Raw genomic sequence first — 27,073 nt, 5'->3', positions numbered from 1 at the left:
GTAGCAGTGGCCACGTGGTACTTGAGGACAGCATCCTGGAACTTGCCTAGGAGTCCGCTGCATGCTGGCTTTCTCTCTCCTGCAGAGACGGGGGGCCCGGGTCGGGTCAGCCTCTGCTCAGCTCTGCAGTCTCGCCAGGGGGAGGAGGAATCGGGCTGGGGGGCAGGGATGAAGGGCCTTGTGCATCAGGGAAGGAGGCCCTGAGATGACAAGCTCCATGAGTCACTCAGCCAGCCGCTCCAGCCAGAGAGCATGAGGGAGGGGTTTATGGCACTGCCGCATGCAGCAGTGATCAGCCATGAGGTGGCATCCATCCATTGTCAGGGGGCAGTCCGTTCTCCTCAGGCACATGCACAGAGGATTGGGCGCAGAGGAGTTCACTGTGTTGGGAGGCAGGAGAACAGTGGGGCTGGAGGCACAGCTCTGCCAAGCATTCCTGAACCAGAGCGAGCCATCAGTGAGTGCTCACACTGTGCAGGCACTGTGAGCCTGTGTCCACGTGATCTCGTCTTGTCCACAGGGCCATGCCAAGGGAAGGCGCTATTCTTCTTCTTCTCAGTTTATGGATGGTGATAATGGAGGCATAGAGAGGTTAAGCAACTTGTTTGATGTCACCCAGCAATGTTGAAATGGAGCAGGATTTGGCCCTGGCCCTCCAAAGCCTATGGGCTTAATTGTTGCCTTGGTGGGTCTCAGCCTTGAGCCTGCATTAGAACAACCTGGAGGGCTGGGCCCCACCCGAGTTTCTGATTTCGGTCAGGTCTGCGATAGGTCTGAGAATGTGTGTTTTTACTAAGTTTTCATTTGATGGTAATGCTGAAGCCCAGGGACCACACTTGTCTGTGCTGTACTGACTCATCATCCCATCTCAGTTTTCAACCTCTGAAACCAGAGGGTTGAGCCTTCTACCAGTTCTCGCCAGTTGATCAGTTAACCCAGAAATTCCATCCTTCTAATCACCCATAATTATGTTTAGTTTTGGCCAACTTAATATATGAGAGAGCAATAGTACTTCGGTAAACTCCCCTACTGCTACTGGGTTTCTGTCACTTGTCTCCTCTTATTTTTGACAACTTGATGTTATGTGTTGTGAGGCTTCCTTTGTGCATAAAAGTCATTGACTTTTAGATACTCACTTTAGATTATCTTCATCAATGTGAAACCTCCTGTGTTGCCTTATTTAATGTCTTTTGCCTTGAATTTCACTTGCTTGGATACCACTGCCTTTAACTTGGCATTGCTCCTTAGCTTGCTTTTTATGGTTTTGTAGAGATGGGGTCTTGCTATATTGCCCTGGCTGGTTTCAAACTCTTGGCCTCAAGTGATCCTCCCACCTCAGCCTCCCAAAGCAGTGGGATTACAGGTGTGAGCCTTGCTTGATTTTCGCCTGGCACATTCTGGTTTATTTTTTCACTTTTAACATTATTTTATCCCTTGATTTAGGGTATATTTCTTATAAACAGTGTATAATTTTATGTATTTATCATATGTTGTTGCATATAATTTATACTATACATAATATGTACCATACATTTTGGTTGTAATAACTAATATGTTTTGACCCTTCTGTTTTTTAAAAAATGCTTTTTGTAGTCTTTTTTGTCTATCTGTAATAGATCATTTAAATTTTTTATTTTATAATTTTCTTTATTAAATTGGAATGTTAGTCTACCCGTGCTGCCTCTCAAGTATTTAAAAATATTCTTCAACCATATTTTGCCAATGGTTAATGTATAGAGCGAAATAGCTTCTTACTCCTTGCCACGTCAGATAAGTAATTTTTCTTCTTTTCATTCCCCCGTGTTCCATAATATTACATTCATGCTTTATGGTATAATCTGATATTTAAAACTTCTACTCATTATTATTATTTTTTTTTTACATTTTTATCTTCTCTTCCAATAAATTTTAGTTTTCATTTTCATTTTGATTTGTAATCACAGTTGTAACAATTATTTAAACCTAATGGATCTTAAGGTTCATTGCCAGATCTTTATTACCACGGACATCTCCTGTTGTTGAATTCCTTGTTTTGATTAATGTCTTAATTACAAATATGAAAAATTTAACACCTGTTTAACCTTCTTGAACAGTGTATTCTGCTTTATTGCACTTTGCACTTTGTTTCCTTTAATATGAATGACAACTTGGCCCTGCTGTTGGGTTTTGCAGAGGAAACATCCGATACCAGCTTGATTTTTCTTTTTCTTCATAGATAATCTGATATCTTCTGTTTGGATGCTGATAACTCTTCACCATGAAATTCAAAAATATATATAAAATATAATATATATGCCTACTGAGCATTTTGACCTTCAGACTTGGGTCTGTCCTCTGTGTTAAGAAGCTTTTTTTTTTTTTTTTTTTTGTCTTTTCTGTTAGGTTTATCCTGAATTGGCTGCCTGTCCTCTATATCTGCCATCTTTTTGTGTAATCTGTCTTAGACCTCACAGTATTTCTGCTTCTGTATTTTTTTCCTTTTCATTTTGAGAGTGCTTTCTAAATGTGCCCTTACAACACATCTTATTTCAGAGATAAGTTCTCTTGACTTTTACTGCAGACATAGAATAGATGGTTTCTCCATGTTCAATTATCACAATATCACACGAGTTGTTTACTGAGCACAGACTGTCCTCTGTGGACTGTGCTAAGCACTTTGTATGCATTACCTTTTATAATCTTTAGAACAACCCCGAGGGGCACGTGCTTTGATTGTCCTCATTATATAGATTGGGGTGTGAACCCTACTCAGCCTCATCTGGGTACTGAGTGGGGGCCAGGATTCAGGTCCAGCCAGTTTCACGGCAGAGCCTGTGCTCTTGGCCATGATGATAATGGCACTTTCCCATCCAGTCCTTTTTTTTTTTACAAATTTCTTTATTTTGGGTGCTGCATTCTCTGCCTTTTATAGTTAAGAGTGTTTTCACAGGTCTGGTGGGAGGTTTTCGTGTTTTGCATTCATGAATGCAGTCAGTGTTTGCCTGTAAATAGGGAGGGTCAATTCTCCTGGGCCCCTCTGCGGTGCACCTCATTGCCCATAGAATGCTCCTCTCAGATCTTGCACCAGAGCACTGGATGATGAAGCAAAGGCTTGCAGAAACCTGTGAGTCTGGGTGAGTGAGCTGGAACCATGAATAGTTCCAGAAGGGGAACTTAATCCTGTGATATTTCTTCTCTGTGTTTGGTAAAGCCACTGCACCTTGTGCCAACTGTTTGCATCTGGCTTGCTGTTTAACCTGGCCAACATGCCAGGTACAAACTGTGCTTGGACTTGTCCTCCTTCCTGGAGCTGCCACCTGCTGTGTCAGGGACAAGCCCCTGCCCTGGCCAGTTTTCTTCTGGATATATCTGCCATGTGATTCCCAGGGCTTCTCAGAGCTGCTGCTGCTGAACACTGCTGTGATCCGTAGTGACCAGGGAGTCCCGGTGCCTGATGCTTGGCTCACCTTCCTGTTCAGCCCTACTGATGTAGGCAGCTCTGATATGAGGTTCTTCAAGGGCCTCACTCCTTGTTTCACAACCATCCTGCCACTTCTCAGGGAGCAAAGCTGCCTAAGGGGCCTCCCTGCCTTCTCTTTTTCTGCATCACTGATTTTTTTTTTTTTTTTCAGATTCCTTTAGGTTTTTGGCACATGGATGGCACCTGTTCCTAGTTTCCTGAGCTGTGGCATGCTGGATTTGTTTGGTTTTGAAGCAGGAATCTGGGCAGGAGGGCATTGCATGCCTGTGCTCATGTTGCCGTGGTATTTGTAAATGGACAAATGTAAATGAAGCCAGTGGCAGCATCCTTCTCCCTCCACTGCCCATGATCCTGAGTGTGGGAATTGGGGGACAAGTCACTGCTTCTTCCTGACTTCTCCTCAACATACCTACAAGTTAGTCACATCTTCCGCTTTCTCCCTTATTCCCCACCTCAAATACGAAGTCCTGGGAGAAGAGGACTGGGGGCACTGGATTTGATATTGAATTGGAGAGGACCATTGCAGCCTCGATTCTAAGTTTCTGTGATAGCATCCGTCCTGGTGATCTAAGTCGGGTTAAACTCAGCTCTCTTTTAGGAGATCAAGAGGTTTTATAATATAGGTTGGGTCCCCTGCCAGTTCTTCTTACATATCACACAGTCTTAGTTTGGGGACACAGTTTTTGGAAGCCTATCTGCGGGGGTTCTGGAACTCAGGGGTGGATGCAAGAAAGCAGCATTGGTTCTTTGTCACGAGGTGAGAGCAACAGTGTCAGGAATAGACTCTGTGAGCTCACCCACCCTCAAGGGGCATCGACTTCCAGCACAGTCACCTTCAAGTGCATCTGTGTCTGGCCATAGGCTTGGTCACATCCTGAGGTTTAGTGCATGGATCATCATGTCTACCGAGGTACCTGATACTCCAGAGGCATTCAATATGTTATGCAAATGGCCTTCATACCCTGGCTAATGAGGGAGTCCCCACTGGACTTTGATTATTCATAAAAGACGATTGATAATAAAGTCCTGGCTGCTTTTGAAAATTTCATCAAGCTAGAATGCAGGGTTTTTCCAGTGGGAGCTCAGACAAGAAAACCAGCGGAAGGACACAATAGGATCAGTGCTGAACTCCCACGGTTCGTTTGCTCTCTGAGATGCATGCACAGGCCTCTGCAGAGGTCTTGGGTGACTCTGGTCCTTTTGTTCGCCTGGGTCCTTTTGTTTGCCTGGCCGGCAGAGTAGAGGATGGTGTCCTAGTGAGGACAAAGGATACAGGAAGAGCAAGGTAGGGTGCGTGGGGGCTGGTGAGGATGAGGAGCGGGAAGACAATGAGCAGCGCTTTGGAGAGCAGAGTTTGAAGTACTTGCAGGACACCAGGTGAAGACAGCCAGGTGACAGCAGGAGCCAAGTGTCCTCAGGCTCTTGCTAGCACTGTGTCCTGGGCAACACACTTAACCTAATTGAACTTCAGTTACCTTACCTGTAAAATGAGGATGTTCATAGCTCCCTCACAGTGATAGTGGGAAATCAAGTAGGTAAACAAACATGGTATATAACTTTGGGGGCCCACTGGTCTGACAGGGCGCTCAACCTGTCCTCTCTCTTTTTTTTTTTTTTTTTTTTTTTTTGAGACGGAGTCTCGCTCTGTCACCCAGGCTGGAGTGCAGTGGTGCAATCTCGGTTCACCGCAAGCTCCGTCTCTCAGGTTCACGCCATTCTCCTGCCTCAGCCTCCTGAGTAGCTGGGACTACAGGCACCCACCACTATGCCTGGCTAATTTTTTTGTATTTTTAATAGAGACGGGGTTTCACCGTGTTAGCCAGGATGGTCTCGATCCCCTGACCTCATGATCTGCCCATCTCGGCCTCCCAAAGTGCTGGGATTATAGGCGTGAGCCACTGTGCCTGGCCCTGTCCTCTCTTTCTTGAATGGTGCTCCTTCTAGAGCATTCCTTGTAACACGCAAGAGGCGGTATCTTATCTTGAAGACCCGCCCCTGGCAAAGAGGGTGACAGATGGGATTTTGTTGTCAAGGAGGTGGTAGGAATGGAGTCCAGGGTGCTGCTAAGGGAGGGCCAGGCTGTATGGTCAGGTGGGCACAGTTGCATGGAGGATGCTTCAGGGGTTCTGGGGAAGAAATGAGTGAGAGAGTTTTCAAGGATCACCTTCTAGGGTTGGGGCTTCCAGGCCTGCAAGGAGGGCTCTGGGTCTTTATCAGACCGATGGCTGCCCAGAATCTTTGGCAGAGGGGCTCAGCCTGCCTTGGTGCCAGTGAGCTTCCAGGCAGGAATACTTCCAGAGGCTGGAGGCTTTCCATGAGCAACCACAGGGAGGAACCGCAGGGGCAGTGGTGGCTCAGTAGCCTCTGCTTCCTCTGAGGGAATCGAGGGGTCTGTCCCTGGTGTGGGGGTCTCTTCCCCGTCCTCTGCTCAGTGTGAGACTGGCTTTCCTCTTTTGCCCATCCCTTGGTCTGAGGCCAGAGCACAGCCAGTCACCAGGATGGTGGCCCAGCATGGCAGGCTGTGCCTGTCTGGGTACACGCCAGCCCCATGAGGTGGTAGCCTTGGCGATGGGCTCCCAGGGAGCTTCCCCGCAGCTTTCTCAGGGGAATGTGTTGGGAGTAGATACTTGGAGAGTTCGTTTTTTCTCCCTTTCATGAATGAGAAAATGGGCAGAGAAATCATGGCACTCGTTGGCTGATGTTCTTGTTGGTACAGATCACCAAGGGTGCTGAAGTCAAGAGGAGCAAGCCACAGTCAGCCCTCTGGGTGGTTGACGGCCACTGGGGGATTTAGACCAGGACAGTGGCATGACGGAGGTGGACCTGGTGGTAAGATGCAAGGTGTGGCAGCCTGATGTGGAGGTAGCAGAAGGGAGACAGTCCAAGTCAGGGCGGCCGGCAAGCAGCCCGTCACAGAGCAGCGCAGGTGGGAGGCCACAAAGGCCTGGGCTGGGGTAACGCGGGGGCCAGAACCAGGAAGCTCTTTCACACATTGAGTCTACTTCTTGAGACTCTGTTCCACTATATTAGTAATGTTAGGAATTTCAGTTTGGCTTTTGTAAAAGCTGTTTTTCCTTTGAGGAACCCAAATATTGTTGGTTGAATTGTGTCTTCCCAACAGATAATGAAGTCCTAGCCCTCAGTACCTGTGAATGTGACCTTATTTGGAAACAAGGTCTTTGCAGATGATCAAGTTAAGATGAGATCATTAGCGTGGGCTCTAACCCAAAATGACTGGTGTCATATTTATAAAAAGGGGAACTTTGGACCCAGAGACAGACATGCACACAGCGAGTATGCCTGTAAAGATGAAGGCAGAGATTGGGGTGATGAATCCGTAAGCCAAGGAAGGACAAGAAAACTAGGAGAGAGGCCTGGAACACATGCGCCCTCACAGCCCTTGGAAGGAGCTGACCCCAACGACATCTCCATGTCGGACTTCTGGCCTCCAGACCTGTGAGACAATACATTTCTATTATTTAATCCAACTCAGTTTGTGATACTTTATGATGGCAGCCCCAGCAAATGAATTCAGCAAGCTTCCTGGATCCCATTTCTTCACTCTCTGGAAAACTGCTCCCACTGGTGTCTGAGGATCATGCGTATGACCTCCCTGAGGGACTCAGGGATGACAAGGCCTCCCCATCTGGGTGGTGAAAGGTGCTCTCTGTGCTGCAAAGAATCCAGGCAGCTCTGTGAGCAGAAGCTGCCAATTTATTGACATTGACTGACTCTGGGGACTCTACCCTTTTCATCCTCATGTGCCCGTCTGTCCAGCCCCTGCAGAAACCCCTGTGAGGTCTGGCAGCAAGCAAGGCTGCTGTGCCAGGGAATGTGTGTGCTGAGGCCAGCCAGGCAGCTGGGCTAGCCTCCTCCTGCACAGCCCTTCTTAGGAATGTCCTAAGTACCTATCCAGCCCTGGCCTGAAACTAAGGAGGCACCGGGTAATGTGAACTGGGACCCCATTGCTCATGGTCCAGTTGGCGAAATACCAGACTGAGCACAGGTCACTTTTCAAAGTCAAAGGCAATGTGGTGAGTTTCTTTGGCATTGAAAGTCCTCTCCCATGGTTATCACTTTCTGAGTGACCAGTCGTGTATTTATTCACCCAGCCCTGTGTTGCAGTTATTGTCGTTTGAATGTTTGATTCTATCCCCTTTATGTGACTCATCAGCCCCCAGAAAGAAAAGGCCCTGTCTTGTTCAGCCTGGCACAGGGGCAGCCGAAATTCCCACAGGGCTCACCGCCTTCAGCTTCTGCGTGGGATGGTGCATCAGCATCACTCCCCTTGTGCAGGGGAGGAAACCAAGACTGCAGGGTGGAGTGATTGGCTGTATGTTTCACCTGCAGCCGAGTGAGATGCAGAAGTCCTCCAGTGCTTTGGAGGTGGAAATATGGTAACTCGACTGGCACCACATTAGAGGTCAGCGTTTGACAGTCCCCTCAGTGTTCCCACAGGTGCCAGTCTTGTGTCCTTGGCTACAACCATGAGCCACTGGGGACAGAGATGCTCTCTTCCCTGCAGCCCCAGGGCTCCCTGTGCTGGGTTGGCCACACACTCCCCACCCCGTGCACCCGCGTTGATTGATTGACGTGGTGTTAAACATGTGGCCTTTTGCAGGCAACTCTAGGAGGGTGATGAGCTTTGCAAATCTGCCCAGTGCCTAAAACTGAACCACACACATAATTCACTCACATGCACTCGCTCAGTTGGGCTTGCATTCTCGCTGCCATCCTGCCTCCAGCTCACGCTTGACGCCTCACAATTCTGGACTTCTCCTCTACCACACAGCAGTGCCTACCCTGGCTGGCCAGTACTACATTCCTGACCTTTGGGTTTTGGGTCTCTGGGGGCAGCTTGCTGCCATCCGAACCACCAGGCCCTGGCCTGCAGCGAGGCTTCTCCGAGTGTTCTGCTGCTTTACTTCTGCTTTCGAAGCACCATGCCTGTCCTGGGGTGGAATCAAGAAGAGGCTGATTAGCCAGGGTGCCCTGGGAGGGGCCAGGGGCTCCTGATCTGCAGCCAGGGCTCTGCATTTAGGAAGCCTTGCCAGAAGCCTACAGTTGGCATGGAATCTGTTTAAAGCGCTCAACCTAGTGCCAGGAACTATGGGAAATCTGAAAACATGATAAGTTTCCAGAGAGTCAAGACAACCAGCAGAGGATTCAGGTTAATACACTTAGACTTGTGTTCAACTACCTGGTTCAAATCCCCATTTACTAGCTTTGACCACAGGGGAATGATTTAACTTCTCTAAGCTTAATTTCTTTGTAAATTTTCACAAGGTTTTGTGAGCATTAAACAAGATAATATACTCAGAATGCTTTAGTACATTGCACGACACATTGTAGGCACTAATACATCTTGCCTTACAATGCTCTGGTCTCTCCTCTCCACTCCCATGACAAGAGAGGACTCCTAGACAGTGCCTATCTTGTGCCAGACATCTGTAAAGGGATCATTTAGGCATTAACTCATTTAATCTTTGCAGGAACCCAAGGAAAGACTGAGGCACAGACTGAGGAACTGGGCCATGGTTCCAAGGTGCAGAACCAGGGTTTGACCTAGCCCGTCAGGCTCTTGCATCTGTGGTCTTGCTTAGCGCACTACTTGCAAAGAAGCTTTGGATAACTTCCCTATATCTCCATTTCATCATCTCTAAAATCTAGATGATGAGGAGACCAGCTAGGACCCTCAGGAAAGTTCCCTGAACTTCAGTAAGGGCTTAGAATGATACCTGGTGCATCCTCAGTACACACAGTAAATGCAGTGGTTTTAATAAGAAATACGAGTACCCAGGTGACCAACAATTCAAGCTACTAGATGCGGAAGGCCAAGAAGGTGATCCCGCTCTTTCATTATGGGGAGTCAGAGCATGCACATCAGCAGGGGCTGGGTTACACGAGATAAGGAGTGGGCTGATCCAAGTGAGGGGTCAGCTTGAGCAGAGGGGAGGAGGTGGGAAGGCAGAGAGTGTGGAGGCCGTGTGTTGGGAGCAGGGTCTGAGAACATCAGGTTGGAGACAGCCCACGAGGGACCTTCATTAGCAGTGTGGATTTTCACCTGCACTCTATCAGCAAGCACTGAAGGTTGTCATTAGCACACTGGCTGTCACAGACCAGAGGGGCAGAATTCTCTTTCAGTCAAATCCTGCTGCCCATCCCCAGTGAACGGAGCAGCAGGCAGTGAGGAGGGACCGGCAGGGCATACGAGATGTTCGCCCATTCCCTTCATTTGAATTGGGCTTGGGACATCCCAAGGGGCTGCTGCCTGGGCCCTGAACACATCTAAGGGCTGTGGGTTTATGGTCTTTCAGCTGCTGTTTATGTCACAAATGCCTGTCACACAAGGGGCATTAAAAATAACCCAATGGTTAATACCATTTCTCAAAATAACTACTTGCAAAGTGCTTTGCTGGGGCGAATGGCTACTAAAATTAGACTCCCTGGTGGTGTATGTAGGGGGGGTGTGTGTGTGTGTGTGTGTGTGTGTGTGTGTGTGTGTGTATATGTATGACTCTTAAGCCCATTTCCCCCCAGGGTGAGGCCCACAGTTTGCACCCTTTTGTTCTGTAGTCCCTTCTGTCACTGCTGGGTGTCCCAGAGCAGTGTTCACCCGGTCACCCCAAGATGCCCTCATTCATCCTCCGGTCCTCAGCAAATTGGAGCCACTGCCCTACATTGCCCTGTTGTCCTGCTGTAAGGAGCAGAATTTTGAAGAATCTTGGAGGGCGGGGTGGCCTCATTGTAGCAGTGGCCTCATTCCTTGGTGTGCCAGGTAATAATAGCACGCCGTGGGGGGAAATCTCACTCAGCGTGCTGTCCAAGGGGAAACTGGGCCACAGAACAATGTGGCAGCCCCACTCAAGGTGACCTAGTAACTGAGGGCATGGACACACGATTTTCCAGGCCCCAGTTCCAGACCCAGGCTCTGAAACTCTTCAGTGGTCTCCTGGGCCAGTCCTTTGGGCCACCAGGCAACCAGGTCACTCAAATCCAATCAACTCTCCATCCACTAATAAAACAAAAGGAAATGTGGGATCTTAAGAGCAAGTTAAAAAAACAAAGTGAATCGGCACTGTGGGGAATTTTGGATGCAGGACAGAGAAAACCTGAGAGCCAGTGTTGGTTTTCTTTTAGACAATGACTTGCACAGAAGGAGGTTGGCCTCAGTGTCTCTATCTTTGAAATGGGGGAACATTGAGTTATTTAGCAACCATTTATTGAGGGAGTGCCTGATGTGGGCCTGTCTCTACAGTAGACACTGGAGTTACTAAGAGTGGTTCAAGGTAAAAGCAAGGTTAAGATACATTTACAAGCCAGTGTGTTGTCTGTATGTGGCAGCCCCATAAGGACTGGGGTTCTGTGTGGTCCTAGAGGTTTGGGTCCCGGAGATGAAAGACTGTGAGTGTTTAGCTGGAATGGAGGCCCAGGGAGGAGTGAATTTCCCTACTCCTGTGAGAGCTGTATGTAAATGGACTGTTTCTATGTTGGAAAGAGCACAGGCAGACTCTGTAACTTTAGGTAAATTGCCTAACTTCTCTGAACCTGTTTTTTCAACTGCTAAATGTGGATAAGCACAGCACCAACCTCTTAGGTCTATTGTGAAGATTAAATGACATTACCCAATATGGTCGTAACGTGTTGTAGGCGCTCTACACACTCTAACTATCATTAGTAGTAGTCATATTAATATTAAACTAGCCAAAACTCTTTGCCCAAGAAGTTCCAGTAAATCATTCCCTTCAATTAGAATGATGATAATTTTATTTTTTAGTATTAAGTCATTCCTGTCTGTAAGGCCATCAAAGAGCTGGAGCCACTTATTGGAATCAGGCTAGGTCAATTTCTGAGTGCTGGAATGAGGTTGAAGGGAGTGAGGTAGAGGATACATTTTTAAAAAGTTTTCATGTAATCAAACCCTGGTCATTCACATCTATTAGACTCATTATGGGAGTTGGATATTTAAGAGGAATCTTTGCCACAAATTCATGTGTAAACCCAATAATTCTTGACTGTTAAAAGTGGTGGGAACCCTAGACATTAGGATATAGTGTCATTTAACCCCGTGGCTCTCAACCAGGTGTGAGTTTGCCTCCCATGAGACATTGGCAAGTCAGGGTGGGTGCTGCTGGCATCTGGTGGGTAGCGGCCAGGGACGCTGCTCAACATCTTATAATACACAGGATAACCCTCCTCAATAAAGAGTAATCTGGACCAAAATGTCAACAGTGCCGGGGTTGAGAAACCCTGTCCTAACCTGAAGATGAGAGAACCGACCACCAGGAAGTGGGAGTGATTTGCTGAGGTTAGGCAGCACATCTGCACCAGAGCTGGGATCCAAAGTTTGAATCAACTGACCAGAGGCCAGAGGCCAGACAGAACCTTGGTACCATCATCTCATGTGTGAAATAAATTATCAACCTCACCCATGTGAATGAGACCTTACTCTATGTTATTTTCAAGGCTCTTTCTCTTGTTGTATTAAGCTCTACTTTGGGAAAACCAGGTTTCCCTATTCTGGGCTTGCTGATAGAGTAAGGATGGTAGATTCAGCAAATGAAAATAAGGTTTCCAGGCTGGGCGTGGTGGCTCATACCTGTAATCCCAGCACTTTGGGAGGCCGAGGCAGGCAGATCACCTGAGGTCAGGAATTGGAGGCCAACCTGGCCAACATAGTGAAACCCTGTCTCTACTAAAAATACAAACCAAATTAGCCAGGGGTGGTAGTGAGTGCCTGCAATTCCAGCTACTTGGGAGGCTGAGGCAGGAGAATCGCTTGAACCTGGGATGCAGAGGTTGCAGTGAGCCAAAATCTTGCCACTGTACTCCAACCTGGGTGACAAGGAGTGAGACTCCATCTAAAAATAATAATAATAATAAAATAAATAAATAAAAAGAAAATAAGTTTGTCCAGTTACATTTGAATTTCAGGTAAGCAAGATCGGTTTTTGTTTTTCAATTTTTAGTTTAAGTATGCCCTATGCAATATTTGGGACACACTTATGCTAAAAAAATTGTTTATTGTTTATTCTAAATTTCAAATGTAACTGGCACCCTATCTTTTGTGTCAGCCAGCCCTGTGAGCTCTACCCATTACCCTGAGATCACAGGTAGGCCCTGGGGTCATTTACCCCTGCGTGAGGCTCCTGCATCACTCATGAACCCCTCTGCCTAGAGGGGGAAGATGGGAAGGGGCGGGTGGACCCTGAGGGGAGCAGGCATTCCTAGCTCCTGGCCTGTGGATGCCTGGGAAGAGCTGGCTAGCCACACTGGGCTAAAGGGCCTGTAAGTTGAGAGGTTGGCCAAACTGTCCCTTTTTATAACAGGAGAATAGTTTAAGTGGAGTGCCAGCGGGTGACCTGTGGCCCTGGAAAACCAAGTCTGGAGAAGTTGTGGCAACTTTGCCCCTGAATGGGGAACAGAGTGTCCTCTCCACTTCCACTGGTTTCCAGAGAACACAGCTGTCCTGGCAGAGGAGCGCTTGGACATGGCACCTTCCAGGGCTGAGGTGCTGTCTCCTCGTCACCCCTGGGCTCTGGGCTACCCCAGGGGCCAGAGTTGGGCAGCTGCTCCTAATACAGGGGGAAATGATGGGGCAGGGCTGTGTACCCACGGAGCTGCTGCTGAGCCAGCAGCTCAGACTTTTCATTTAGAAGAGGCCTAGATGTGGAGGCTATCAACAGATCAGAAGGGGATGCTGGCTTAGCTGCTCCCTCCCCTTGCCCTATCCCGCACCGCTTTCACTGTTGCTTCCTTACCAGCCCAGACACCATGCTCCAAACCAGTCAGTGCTCAGGGTCCAACAGCCAATGGCACAAGGTGGATGACCCACTGCCCTGCCCCATTCCCTCCGCCTCCAAACACCTGTTGCTCCCAGGTGTCAGGATGCCATATCCGCTCCCCAGAGCAGCTTCCTGTTAGGAAATCTCATCCTCACAGCTCCTCCTAAAGGACAGTCAGCTGGCCATGGCCACAGCTTGGTGACCTTTCTTCCTGTTGACTCAGAAGAGTCTTTGAGTGTCTTTGGGAGTACCTGCTTGGGGACTCACCACGTTGTCTGCCATCTTGTCGATGTCCATGGGCCACCTAATGACCAGGGCTGACTCCACCTGGCATTTGCTGCATGGGTGCTTATTAATAGGCATATATTGAGTGAATACATGGAGTTGGGGAGAGTTAACCCATATTGCAGAAGGTGTCTGATGATAAAGACTGAAGTCATTGGTTCTCAGACTTGAGAGGGCATCGGCATCACATGGACGGCCTTGTTAAAACACACAGTACCAACTCAACCTGGGGACGCCTGACTTTGTAGGTCTGGGGTGGGGATGACTTTGCATTTCTTACACGTTCTCAGGTGATGTTGCATGTCTAGGGCCATCTTTGAGGACCACTGGCTTAAGCTGGTTCCCTTTTCATAACGTCTTGCATTTCCATTTTACTTTTATTAAAATATGCCTTAATTAACAATTTTTAAAAATCTTCATTGACTACTTACTCTGTCCCATGCACCAAATTTTGGGGATAAAAAGATAAAAATTGCCTCAAGATACAGTACAGTGAGAGCATTGCCCGTGACAAACAATGGCCATTTAGTCTAGTTACTTTTACTGGGGATATTGTGTTGAAGGTGCAGTGGGGGTGTGGTAAGGGGAGTGTGCAGTGTTGTTGGGGTATCCCTTTGAAGGCAAGTGTGATAGTGTCTCTCTCTCTCTTTTGTATTGCACTTCTTTCTCTTTCTGTGTATTGCATCAAAAGTATATATACTTTTTGAAGAAGTATATACTTCTTTTAGTGTATTACACTTCTGTGTGGCTTGTTTCCCCAGTTGACTTGTGAGATTTCTAAGGGGAGAGGCTGAGGTGAATCTTGGTCTTCTTCATTTAAATGTGTTCTGGTTGACATACCAGGCAACCAAAAAAAAATGTATGGCCTACAGAAAAGAAGTTCATATCAAAGAAGTGAATGTCTAATGGTGGAATTTCAGGGCCATGTCTGTGTGGGGGTTTACTCATCTAGATTCTACTATCTGTGTTTAGTTCTAGGGCTGAGCTGGATGGAGGCAGAGTTAAGCAGAAGGGTACCTTTCCTGGTTCCTATCATCAACATTGCTGCCTGAGTTTATGGGGAGCACTACTGGTATTTCATCCTGCAGGGATTCTTGAAACCTGCCATGAGCTAAGACAGCTCATTTTCAAGAGCTATAAGTGGTCCTGAGCTGATGCTTCGCTGGGGACTCGTCATGGCCTGAGGTGACATACCCTCTCTGCAGAGGGAGGAGGCCTCTGAACCTTTCTTTCTTCAGAACCTGGGGGACTAGGGAGGAAGGGAAACCCCTCCATGACTTCACTGCTTGGGGCCATGAGCTGGAAATGGAGACAGAGGAAGCTGCTTCTTGTTCTGCACAGGGCCAGGAGAAACCCTTGGGCTTTGCCGGGGGCCAGGGCTGGCTTCCCTGTAACTTTCTCTCTACACACCCTCTCATCTTCCCTGGCTTCAGGAGTGACAGACAGAAGCAGAACTAAGCCGGCTGTACCATCATTATTAACAGAAATATTCAGGATAGTTCATTCTCATGGAGAGCTCACTGTTCTTTGAAAATACCTTAGATTCACGAACAGATTGAAAAGGGTCAAGAGAGATTAAGAACAGCCAATATTTATAGAGCTTGTGCTCTCAGCCACAATTTCAAAGTGTTCTGCATGCATTACTTCATTGAATCTTTAGAACAACCCTGGGAAGTGGGGTGTAATTGGCTCCATTTTAAAGAAAACAATACCTCAGCTATGCAGTTTGAGTAGCGGTCCCAAGATTACTCCAAAAGGAGGAGGGTAGCACAAGATTTGGAATCAAACAGGAAGACTCCAGAGCCTAAGTTCATTCTCTGTGGTCCTGCTCTACTTGGTGGTGGGGAAGGGAGGGAGGAGGATGAGGTGAGGTTGAGGAAAGAACACTTCAGTGTGTGCTTAATCTGCCTCCTCCTGCACCCTGCCATCCTCCTGAAGGTCTGTCCCGGCCACTGTAGCCTACATTATGTCCTCTTTCCAGCTTCTGTTTTGACCTGGTATTGACATTTGACTTGGCATGGCTCATCATTATCTCTATCTTGGTAGGATTGCAACACCCTAGTGAGCAGGGAATGGCCTCCAGCTCCCCCCGGCTCTCCTAGGATACCTGAACAGCAGAGGTCAGGGTAGGGCTGATAAACACTTAGAGTTGCCCAGAGCCTGGTACCTGGTCCACAGCTAGGGTGACCAAACATTCTAGTGTGTTTCAGTTTTAGCACTAAACTCTGGCATCCTGGGAGGCCTCGCAATACTGGTTGGTCACCCTATACCTCATTTGACAAGCAAGGACATTGGTCCTTGGGGGACACAGTGTGGTCCCATTCTCACCCATGGTTATTGGTGGAGGCTGATCCCAGGGCCTGCTCTCTGACCCTGATCCAGTACCCTCTCCTCCTGCTGCTTTAGAAGTGAGGGCTCGGTCTCCTGTTCTTGCTTGTTAGGTCAAAGCTTTTAGAGAGCCACTGTCTTCTCTATGGGCTCCGTGATTCTTTTCATTCTCTTTTGGAGAAAAGACCCCCACAATCAAGATGCTTTGACTGAGCCATGCTTACTTACAGAGCTTGTGCTGGGCAAGCCTTGGAGGGGCAGCATTTGCCCTCTAGGGGCTTGTTAACAGAAAGGAAATGGCTTTTCCTGGAACCACAGAGCACAGCGACTCTTCAGACACGCTCGGTCAGCCTGCAGGGACAGGGGGCAGTCGCCAGATTCTAATGATGGGAAATTAGAAATGGGAACAGTGAATTCTAGACCAGCAGCCTCCAAAGTGGGATGCACAAAACTATCCTTTGGAATAGGGGAAGAAAATGTGAAGACATCTATTTCTATTTACATCGATCACTCTTTAAAATGATTACATCTGTGTGCACTTTATCGTGTATGTGACATGAGCACAGTATGGCCCGTGGTGGGCATACAAATGCATACGTGGGAGTGTACACGGATGGGGGTTGCTCATTTGGAAGTGCTCCCTATGTCTCCGCAGCGGTGTTTTAATGATCATGAGGTGGGCTGGCTGGAAGATGGTCACTTTCAGCAGGGGAGGTTCAGAAGAAGGAGACAGTGAGTCTTAGAGTAAACTGGCTTAAAACATCCCTTAGTTGATGGTTACTGCAGATGATGCTTAAGTGTCTGTGGATGGTGTGTGATTTCTTGGAACGATTTTGTGCATCAAGAAGTGAACTTCCTGCAGCCACATTTTGCACATCTTGTTCCATTACTTGTCTAACAGGATGCTCATATTAGCTGGTGGGTGACAAGAGACAGGCTAGACAGAGCAGAGGTTCTCAAAGTGGAGTTCTCATACCCGCAGCAAGAGCCTCACTTAGGAACTTGTTGGTGATGCAGATGCTTAGGCTTGCTTTCAGCCCCACTGACTCAGCAACTCTTTGGGTGGGGCCCAGCGTGCCTTGTTTGGACCATTTGTCCAGGTGATGCAATGATAGGCAAGATTGAGAACCACTGAGATACACAGGCAAGGGGCACACAGTTTGAATCCTGGTTCTGCTCCTGCTGCTTCTGTGGCCTGGGACAAGTGACTGATGGCCCAGAGCCTTGATTTCCCCGTCTGACAAATGAGAATGATAACACCTGTCTCCCAGCATTAGTATGAGGATTAAAATAGGAGACAACTGATGTAAAGTGCTTAGCACTGTGCAGAGCACATAGGAGGTACTGCATTTCTAGCCTCAGTTGTGATTTTTACCATTAATCAGATTATGATGGGGGACGGCAACTTCTATAAGGAGGTGGCACAGAAATGTCTGATTTCTTCTTCCCTTTTTCAGTAGCTCCATGACCTTGGGCACATCAGTTTCCTTGCCTATAAGATGTAGATAACGACACCCACATAACAGGATAAGTGAGTGGAGGTGCCCACAATGCTTTGTGCTTTGTAAAACACCAACCAAATAGGAGAAGTTTCTAGAAAACTCTTTACTGAGGCTGCTCCTACTTTGTCCTTTCTAGAAAATACTTCCCCTCTGCCCAAATAGTAAATGAGAGAGGAGAAAAAAGCCAGAAATCCCATGGTGCCAGACCTGCAGGCACAAAGAGCCTTTGCACCGTAGGTGACTTTGTTTCCTTTGAGTGCTATTTTTGACCCTCCCACCCTGGTCCTCCTAGATCCCAGCCTCAGTTTACTTCCCCTGTGGTTCCATGTTGATCCCTTATTAAAATGTCACCTGCAAGTCATGAAAACTTGGTGTGGTTTCCTGAAAGATGAGGGACAGTGATTGTCCAGAGTGTTCTTTGTCATGATGAGAATTGCTTGGGTGATGGTCTCAAGACAGCAAATAAATTGCCTCCTCCCTTTCAATGTCTCAGTGCTGTTTTTGCAACATGAATGGTTCTAGTGTGGAGATAATCCTTGCTCCTCTTTTCACCAGGTTCTTGAATGTGGAAAATGCGCAAGCAGTTCTCCCCCACCCACACACACCCATTATCTCCAGTGTCCAGTGGCCACATACCCGTCACCAGAGAGGCCTGGGGCGGCCAACAGGGGCAGCTGGAAGTCTGCTGTCTTCCCATGAGTGGGCCCAGTGAGGTGTCTGTAGAGCAGAGATAGAGCTAGGTGATCAGGGAAGAAAGCCCTCCACCCCGGTTTTCCCAGGAGGCGACAGCCCCTATCTCTGAGGGGAGTGGCACACGCCTTCCTCCTCATCACCTGCCCCAATGAGCCCCACATGGATGAAGTGAGAGCTTGTATCACCACGCTGGCTCCTCAGGAGGCTGGTGATGAATAAGGATGGCAGGAAAAAGGAGTTGGGTTCTGCTGTGACACGTCTCTACTTTTCCAGAAAACTGCCGGATGTCCTTCCCTTGTAAAAGTTGAAGGGAACAGAGGAGGGGAGAAGGGTCAGAGCAGAGAGATTTCTGATATTCTGTTAGTGGCGCTGCCAATTAAAAAGAAATTAAAATAGAAATCTCCGTGGGCTGCTGGAGTGAAAAAGTCTCCTCTCCTGGCCCGTCTAAACACTTGAACAAATTAATTGGTTGGATGTTGACTGGGTACCAGTGAAATTCTTAGATATTAGGTCTTCTTCCATGGTAGGCACAGAAGAACAAGGGGTGTGTGTGTGTGTGTGAGAGAGAGAGAGACAGAGAGGAGAGAGAGGAAGGAGAGGAAGGATGGAGGAGAGAAGAAGGGAAGGAGGGAGAAAGGGAAGGAGGAAAGGAGGGAAGGAGAGCAAGAGAGAGACTTGGGGACATGGGGGTGGGTTGGAACAGTTCAGGGATTGAAATCATGCTGCGTGACATTTGTGCATTTTGGGGTAGCAGAGACAAAAACTGCTGGAATTTCATTTTGAAGATAAGAAAAGGATTAGGAAAGAGAGCTTCTCTAGGCCAGAGGAGAACAGATTGAGGCTGTGAAGGACTCTTGGCCCACAACTCTTCTTGTTCTCTATGGACTCCCAAGCTTCTGCAGGGAGACAGTGAACTGGGAGGAATGACAGTGAACTGGGAGGAATACATAGTGACTGCGAGGGATACATGTTGCTGGAAGGGGCAGGCAAAAGGTCCCAAATGGCCCTGTGGTGCTTTAGTTGGCAGAGAGATGGACAAGATGATCTTGCCCTTATGCCATCTCATACATTGGTCTAAAAGCTCTGTTTCTGCTGCATGGTCAGAGACAGAAGGAGGAGGCTGCCTCCTCTTCCTGGGACCTGGATATTTTGGTTCATCTGGGTTCCCTTCTGATTTTGTGATGCCCTAAGCCTGCTGTCCCTACAGCCCTTCTTTCCTTTTTGTGAATTCTCTTATAAACTTACAAAGCATCTGTAACCTTTGGCCCTGGGACCCAGCATGAGCAACTTACTGGAGTCAGGATAGATGCATGTGGGTGCTGAGCAGAGCCTTGTGGAGCCTCAGCCTCTGGCCTCCTTAGCCAGCTGCTGCCCTGTCCCAGGGACAGTGTGGCCTCCCAGGGAACACTTCACTCCAATCTCTGAGCCATAAAAAATTAAACTATAGGGCTATCAAACATTTAATCTGCCTAAATAATGAACGTGTGCAGATTCTTATGAATTCTTTGCTTTGATTAAATAAAATTGAAGGATGGGAACTGTCTGCTCGGCACGTTAGCTAAAGGCAATGCAGGGTAGTCACTTTGTACCAGGGATCTGGCCCTGAGTCTGGAAGAACCACTTGGTCCATGTTTCCTCACCCACTGTCTATACTCCAGTTGTGGATAGCCCTCTGGTCTTTATTCTTCTTACATGTAAAATGGGGATGATAATGATAATACTACCTCACTTACAAGATTAATGTATGAGATTTATATCAAAAGCCTAGTACCTGGCACCTGTTAGTTTCTAAACAATTGTTAATATCATTCATTACTTTATTTCTAAATCAGCATGATTGAATTGAACATTTCCTTGTACTTGGAAAGATATGATTTCGGAGGAGGGTGAACCTGTGTAGGCCATTGCAGGGAGTTCCTTGACATTATCAACTGACCAGTCCATCAAAACATTTATTTGTTCATTTATTTATTAATTCAAGGATGTTGGGTCCATTTCTCACTTAGATGCAGGAAAGATAAGTGATTGATCCTGTCCCTTAAGGGAAATATGCTTTCATTGGAGAAATAACATGTATACGCTGTGTGTGTGTGTGTGGGTGTGTGTGAGTGGGTGTGTGTGGGGGGGTGTGTACCTACACATGTGTGTCTTTTTTTTTTTTTTTTTTTTTTGAGATGGAGTCTCACTTTGTCACCCAGGCTGCAGTGTAGTGGCACGATCTCGGCTCACTGGAACCTCTGCCTCCCAGGTTCAAGAGATTCTCCTGCCTCAGCCTCCCAAGTTGCTGGGATTACAGGTGCCCACCACCGCTCCCCACTATGTTTTTTTTTTTTGTATTTTTAGTAGAGATGGGGTTTCGCCATGTTGGCCAGGCTGGTCTCGACCTGCTCCTGACCTCAGGTGATCCACCCTCCTTGCCTCCCAAAGTGCTGGGATTACAGGTGTGAGCCACTGTGCCCGGCCGCATATGTGTGTCTTTATGTGTTCACCCTATGGGGAGATTCATGAAAGTTGGGATCACTGTGGGTAGGGTTGTCAGGGAGGGCTTTGCTGGGAGGGTGAACCTGTGCTAGGCAAGCTGTGCCTCCAGTCTTGGAGGAGCCTGTAGCAGTCCCTGCGGTTTCAAAAGAATTCCGAGAGGGGAGCCATAGCCTGGTCTCCAAATGTGCAGCACCTTTTGGGCAAGCTTAGACTTAAAGGATATCATTGTAAATAATGATTTGCTTATTTCTTGCTCTAGGATATGGGGATTGTTCCTTTTTTTCTGGGATGCTTTAATAGGACAGTAAAAGTAAACATGTCCCTGTCTGATGGCCCTTGGCTCAGCTGGAAGAAGATCAGCTCTGCTGCAATTTAGGAAGAGATAACTGGGGTCCATCACGTGGCTGGTTCAGACCAGGGTTTTATGACTGGGATTTGCCTGCCGGAGCCCTGGGTCACTGTGCCAGACTCAACCGCAGGTCACAATCTGGAACTGGATCCTTGCTGCCAGATGGGAGGCGGGCAGGGCCAGCCTATGCTGTCATTGGCCTGTAGCCAGCTCAGGTCTGGTGGCAAGTGAGGGACACATCCTGATGTCTGAGTGCCCTGCAATTTATTGGCTGGTGGCTTAGGGGTGCGGAGTACAAACACCAATGCCACAGTTGACATGCATGGGCTTCCTAGTTGGCAGGGTCACGAGTCCTGAGGCAGGCGCATCCAGCTTCTGTCTTGGTTGCAGGCCAGGTCTGCCCATGAGACAGTTCTCCTCCTTAACCTATTCAAACTAACAATCGATGAACAGGTATTTTCTGAGATCTGAAGTGTCAAGTACTGAAGACATAACCAGGCTTGGCTCTGTGGGACATACAAGGAATTATAAGGCAGGACCCCCTCATCTCTCTCAGGAGCTAACAGTCCAGTTGAGGGAAGCAAGAGAGACAGATGCATGTGAAAGGTTAAACAACTTGTCCTAGCCTGAAAGACAAGACCCATGGGAAACAATTCAGGAAATGTCACCAGGCAGCATCTTCTTAGTGCTGCAAAGATCTGGAGGAATGAATGACCAGCCAGGGCACAGGGGCGAGGGCTTAGGCTTCTGGGGTCCAGTTACAAACTATGACACCTTGGCCTCCTGGGTTTACCTGTGTAAGTCTTGGTCTCTATATCTCTCAAATGGGCAGAGTAAGACCTACCTCAGAGACATGGGGAGGATTTAATGGAACAATGTGCATAGCACATTCCCCGATGAAGGGGAAAAACCTCACTGTGATAGTTAATTTATTGTTGTTGGCCGCAGGGGCCAGAGAGTCTTTGGGGAGGCTCCGGGGGTAAAGGCTGAGCCTAGCCTTGTATTGCTCATCTTTTGGATAAGATAAGGATGGGACCTTTGTGAAGAGGAAGACTGGACACCTCCTGCCCCCTCCCACTGTGGTTTGAGCAGATCTTATCCCACATCTGTTGTTTGCCTGGCGTTGGATGGCCCCCCAACACCAGAATGCTAATGCCTGCCTTCATCACCAGTGTCTCCGTCTCTTTGTTTCATCAGCTTCTTTATGTGAAAAGAGATAAATGATCTCTGTCTCTTTCCAAATCCAAGCAAGGCTGAATAATATCTGTGGATATTCTTTTCTATTTCTTAATACCCTCCCACTGCTTATGAAAATCCTATGGGCACATTGTAAATTATCTGCAAAAAACAGCAGAGTACAAAGAAGCAGAAATAAAACCTCCCATAATCATAACAGAAACATCTACTACTGTTCATGATTTGTTTTATTTTCTCCCAAATATATTACTGTGCATTTTTCTTTATAATGCCGAGATCCTAGAATATGTGCAATTTAGTGCTGCTTTTCTTCTTAACATTATGTTATCAGCATTTCCAAGTGACACTGGGACTCTATAAACATATTTTAAATGACTGTATCTTATATGGATGCTCACTCCTTTTCCTTATATTTACTCTTTACTTTTTCCACTTTTTTGCTATTATAAATAGCATTGTACTGAAATCCTTCTTCAGAGTTATGTACATTACCTCATTGGTTTATTTATTTAACGAACTTTGAGTATCTGCAATGTGCAATACAGTGTGCTTTTAGTTCTGAGAGGAAACCATCTGAAATAGCAAAAAGAGACATAAATGAAATACTTCACATGTAGACTTTTGTGATAGTCTTTTTTATAGTAAGTATCCCGGCTTGGAGTAACACTGTGGGCCGGTTAATTGTTCTGGGCCTGAATTTCTGCATCTTTAGTCACTAGATGGTTTCTAAGCTGCCTCTTGTCTCCAGCACTCTGTGGTCCTGACTGCAAATGTAAGAATCACCATAGCATTCATCTATCCTTGTGACTCACTAGGGTTGTTTGTGTTTGGAGCATTCCTGGTGCACAGATGATGTGTCGATGGGCTTGGACACAGTCTGTTCTCTTCCCCTGTCAGTCATGAGCACAGCGTTCATCTGCTCAGTGCTTCTTTTTAATAAGTAGTTCAGGGGTTGACTGCAGCTCAGCTCTGTTGGGAATTAGCACAGACATAATAGACTTTTATAGAAGTGTGAGCAGAGCAACTAAGCCAGTACAGACTCTACCACATCCTGACATGCTAAGAGAGAGGTCCCCTTTAAAACTCAAGCAAAGTAAATCTTAGAAAAATGGGAAGAATTCATACAGCATAAAGCTCATGATAAACTCAGAGAACACATTGTCCTGAGAAGTGGTAAAGGAAGAAAGTGGAATAGACTTCAACAAAATGGCATAGGATTAACGGCAGAGGGTATTGTGTACCTGCAGGGTATTTGAACTGGGTGATTTTTTGTGGCAGTGCCCGGGATCCACAGACCCTAATGACACCCAAATTTGTGAGGCATTGTTCTCAGCTTATAAATAACATGATTGAGACCACCAGCACATTTAACTGGGGTCTGAAGGTTTAGCTAATTTCCTAAAAATAGCAGTTTCTTGCTGGGGATATGTCTTAGACTTTGCTAGCTCTAAGAACTTAATATTAACAATTCACATGGAAAGAATTGTGCTCAGGGCATTGACCAATACTCAGCTCACCTTTGAATGGCCAGAAGACACAGCTGTAAAGAAAGGTGTACAACAAGGAGTGTGGTTGGGTGGGCATGTCATCTTCCTAGGTCACAAGTGACAAAGTGCCACTCCCTAACTCCTTATTGATAACAGCCATCTGTAATCTATCAGGATGTTCTTTCTAGCCAAGTGAAGATGCAACTTCAGGATCTTTTTTAACACAGTGCTCCAGGCAGCCACTAGCACACAGATGGGGTTCACTTGCTTCTGGAATAAAACCTTCTTGTCATCCCTAGACATAGTGGTAGTCTTTCCCCTGTGAGCCACACCATAGGAGAAAATGTCACCATCTAGAAGTTTCCTTGGTAAGCACAGACATATGGTGGCTTGATAAATTGCCTTTCTCTACCCTGGGGATCTTTGTCCAAGGAACTAGGTGCCATCTTGAGTCAGACTGGTGAGTGTGTGAAAACAGAATTCTTATTCCTATCAGCCAAGAGAATCTTCAGTGGTTCGTGTTATGCTAAGGAGTTACACTGCAGACATTTCCCAGAGGGTCTGTTCCTGTGTTTTATCATGTTTTCCATGGCAACCCCTGTGGGATCCACGAGGTTGGTATTATCTCCATGGCACAGATGATGGAGGCCCAAGGAAGACAAATGACCGGCAGGAGGCAAGTCATGCAGCGAAGAGCTTTTCCTGGAATCCAGGTGTCCTGCCTCCAGATGCCAGTTCTCTTGCTGGGTTTTGTTTTCGTTTTTCTAAAAATGTTTTCACCTGTCAGGTATGTGCTACTGTGAATTCTGGGGGGGTAGGGTCGTGTCTTATTTATTTCAGTGTCTTTGGCTGCTTTTCCTCTCCAATCTCAAGTGCTGTGACTAACACATAGGAAGTACTCAAGAAAGTATTTATGGCATAGAATTCAGTAGAAGATTCATTCATTCATTCATTCATTCATTCATTCATTCATTCATTCATTCATGGAAGAAACAAGGAGGTACCCCAACCTCTTCTGCATGCTGGCCTTTCCCAGTCTGCATTGGGATTGTGCCCTGAGCTTTCATCATAAGAGCAGGGTTCTGGCTGTGAGGCTGCCCTGGGCACATGCACCTGAGTAGCAGATGATGACATTATCAGTCCACTGGAGACATTTTCTTGCTCATAAAAAGGCTAGTCATTAAATCCTTATTTGCAGCCTGTGACAACAGGAGCCAAAAGCCTCTGACCAGCTCAGGACCTGGGGTTAGAGCTGCATGGACCCTGAAGAGAGGGATCCCTGTGCTGAGGCATTCCAGGACAGTGGCCCTGACTGAGCAGCACAAGGAGGAGGGCTTAGGGACCGGGAAGCACCAATGCTGGGCTTGCAAAGGGCAGAGCAGCAGGAGAGAGGCTGGCACAGGAGGGAGGGAGGCTCACAGGAGTGGGAGGTGGATTGGATTTAGGGCCATGAGGAGGGGTGGGAGGCCAAACAGCTCAGCTTCCCAGTCCCTTTCTGGGGCCATCTTTGTTTTCTGATTTATAATGTGTCCCCTTTGGGAATGGCCTTTTGACATGTGCTAATTATAAATTGTCCTTTGGTGCATTCTGAGAGTTCTAATAATTAGAATTTCTAATTCCAGTCCTCTGAGCTGCTCCCAGCAGCCTCATCCTGTGAGAGGAGCTTGACTCATTCGCTCTCCTGCTCAAAGTCGCTGCAGGAGGCCAGCAGCGTCAGGCCTGGAGGAAGGATCCAGGTTTGGGGTGGGGGTGGAACTTCTTTCTGCAACCCAATACAGACATCCCAGAAGACCCTTCTCTGTGGTTGTGGTTTGTGTTGCAGAGGAAGATTTTGAAGTCAAATTGACAGGGTCGGGTGGTCTATGGAAAAGAACCCTGGACTCTGGTTTTAGTTCAGCCAGAGCCTCACCGTGAGACCCTGAGCAAAGAGCTCCTTAGACCTCAGTTTCCTTGGCATAAACCCAAAGGAATCAGATCTGTGATTGCCAAGGGCCCTTCCAGTTCTGAGATTATTTGAATCTGTGAAATGTATGTATGGCATGTTCTGGGTTGAAGTCCTCAGGTCTTGCTTTGACTCTGCCTGTACTGGCTACAGGGGTTTGTTTGCAGGCAATGTGATAACAAGATATTAAGTTGACTGTTAAAGGTCAAAGTCATAACCCAAGCCTTGTGCTTTTTTTTTTTTACACTGCCATATTTTGTTCATTAATCTCCCCTTGTCTTGGTTTCTTCAACTGTAAAATGGGAATAATAATACCTGGGAGATTGTATTGGTGAAAGCTCTATGTAAAATGCAGTCCACTAGGTGTGCATAAGGATCTTAATTTTACTTCTAGCCTTTGGGAGAGGCACGTTACAATTTCTCCCCTACTTCCTTCAGCACAAAACCACAATCCTAAAGCATCTTTAGGTCTGTGTAATAATGTGGCACCTAGATTTGTGGTGGGGAGAAGACAGGCACTCCAGCCCCAACTCTGAAGACCCACCTTGCCTTGCCCAGGGAGTTGCCCCTTGGGGAATCTGATAGATGTAGATGTCAGTCCTGAGAAGCCACTGGGCACCCACCTGTCCTTCTTGTCCTCTTTCGTAATGGTGAGCATGGTTGGCATAGTGTAGGCTGTTTACTGGTACACAACACATGCATTCATATTATCTCATTTACAGATGCCCGGGAGGGGTCAAGGCCAGGCACTTAGCTAGTAGTGCAGCTGGGACAGGAACGAAAGCTCCTAGCTCCAGGAAAGTCAAGCACCCTCCTGACATCACCCACACCTCTGTGTGCTCCTCCTGCGGCAACCCAGTCTGTCCTCTAGGGCTTCTCCCTTCTACGCTCATGCTCCGAGGCGGCCCTTTGCTACCCAGGAGCAAAAATATTAGTCCTGGAAGGCTCCTTAAAGGTCATTTTGGGCCAGGTATTTCAGTTAACTGATGATAGGACGGGGGCCAACATAACTGAATAGTTCCCAAGACTGAGCAGCTTGCTAAGGTAGCCTGGCTAAACCCACCAGCTCTCCCGGCCAGGCCAGTGTCCTTTCTCTGACACCCTATTGCTCTTCTTTCCTTACATTCTCTAAGGGAGTCATATACAGGGATAGAGAAGTCCAGGGCTCTGTGTTGTTTGGCTGTCCAGTCTTTGGGAGAGAGAGAGAAAAAAAGAAAGAATGTGGAACCTCCGGACAGGGCACAACCTACCATGCCCTGTGTGAGTTTGCTCAGGTGCTGTAACAAAGGACCACCGCCTGGGGGGCTCACACAACAGACAGCTACCTTCTTACCCTGCCAAAGGCTGTTAAGTCCGAGGTCAAAGTGTCAGCAGGATTGGTTTCCTCTGAGGCCTCTCTCCTTGGCTTTTAGATAGCCACCTTGTTTTCCCTGTATCTTCTCTGGTCTTTTCTCTGTTCATGTCATAATCTCCAGTTCTTTTTTTTTGTCTTTTTTTTTTTTTTTTTTCTTCCTTTTTGTGGAGAACGGGGTCTCGCTATATTACCCAGGCAGGTCTCGAACTC

At 47.3% G+C, this 27,073-nt stretch overlaps 1 protein-coding gene across 15 annotated transcripts in view; it reads left to right on the top strand.

The window, feature by feature from the left end:
* Nucleotides 1-27,073, top strand: part of KCNMA1 (potassium channel, calcium activated large conductance subfamily M alpha, member 1) — a 770,521-nt gene that overhangs the window by 131,376 nt on the left and 612,072 nt on the right. The window lies entirely within an intron of this gene.

This window comes from Mandrillus leucophaeus, unplaced genomic scaffold, assembly GCF_000951045.1.
Source record: "Mandrillus leucophaeus isolate KB7577 unplaced genomic scaffold, Mleu.le_1.0 Scaffold15, whole genome shotgun sequence".
Taxonomy (NCBI): domain Eukaryota; kingdom Metazoa; phylum Chordata; class Mammalia; order Primates; family Cercopithecidae; genus Mandrillus; species Mandrillus leucophaeus.
This window is presented reverse-complemented; position numbering and strand designations above follow the sequence as displayed.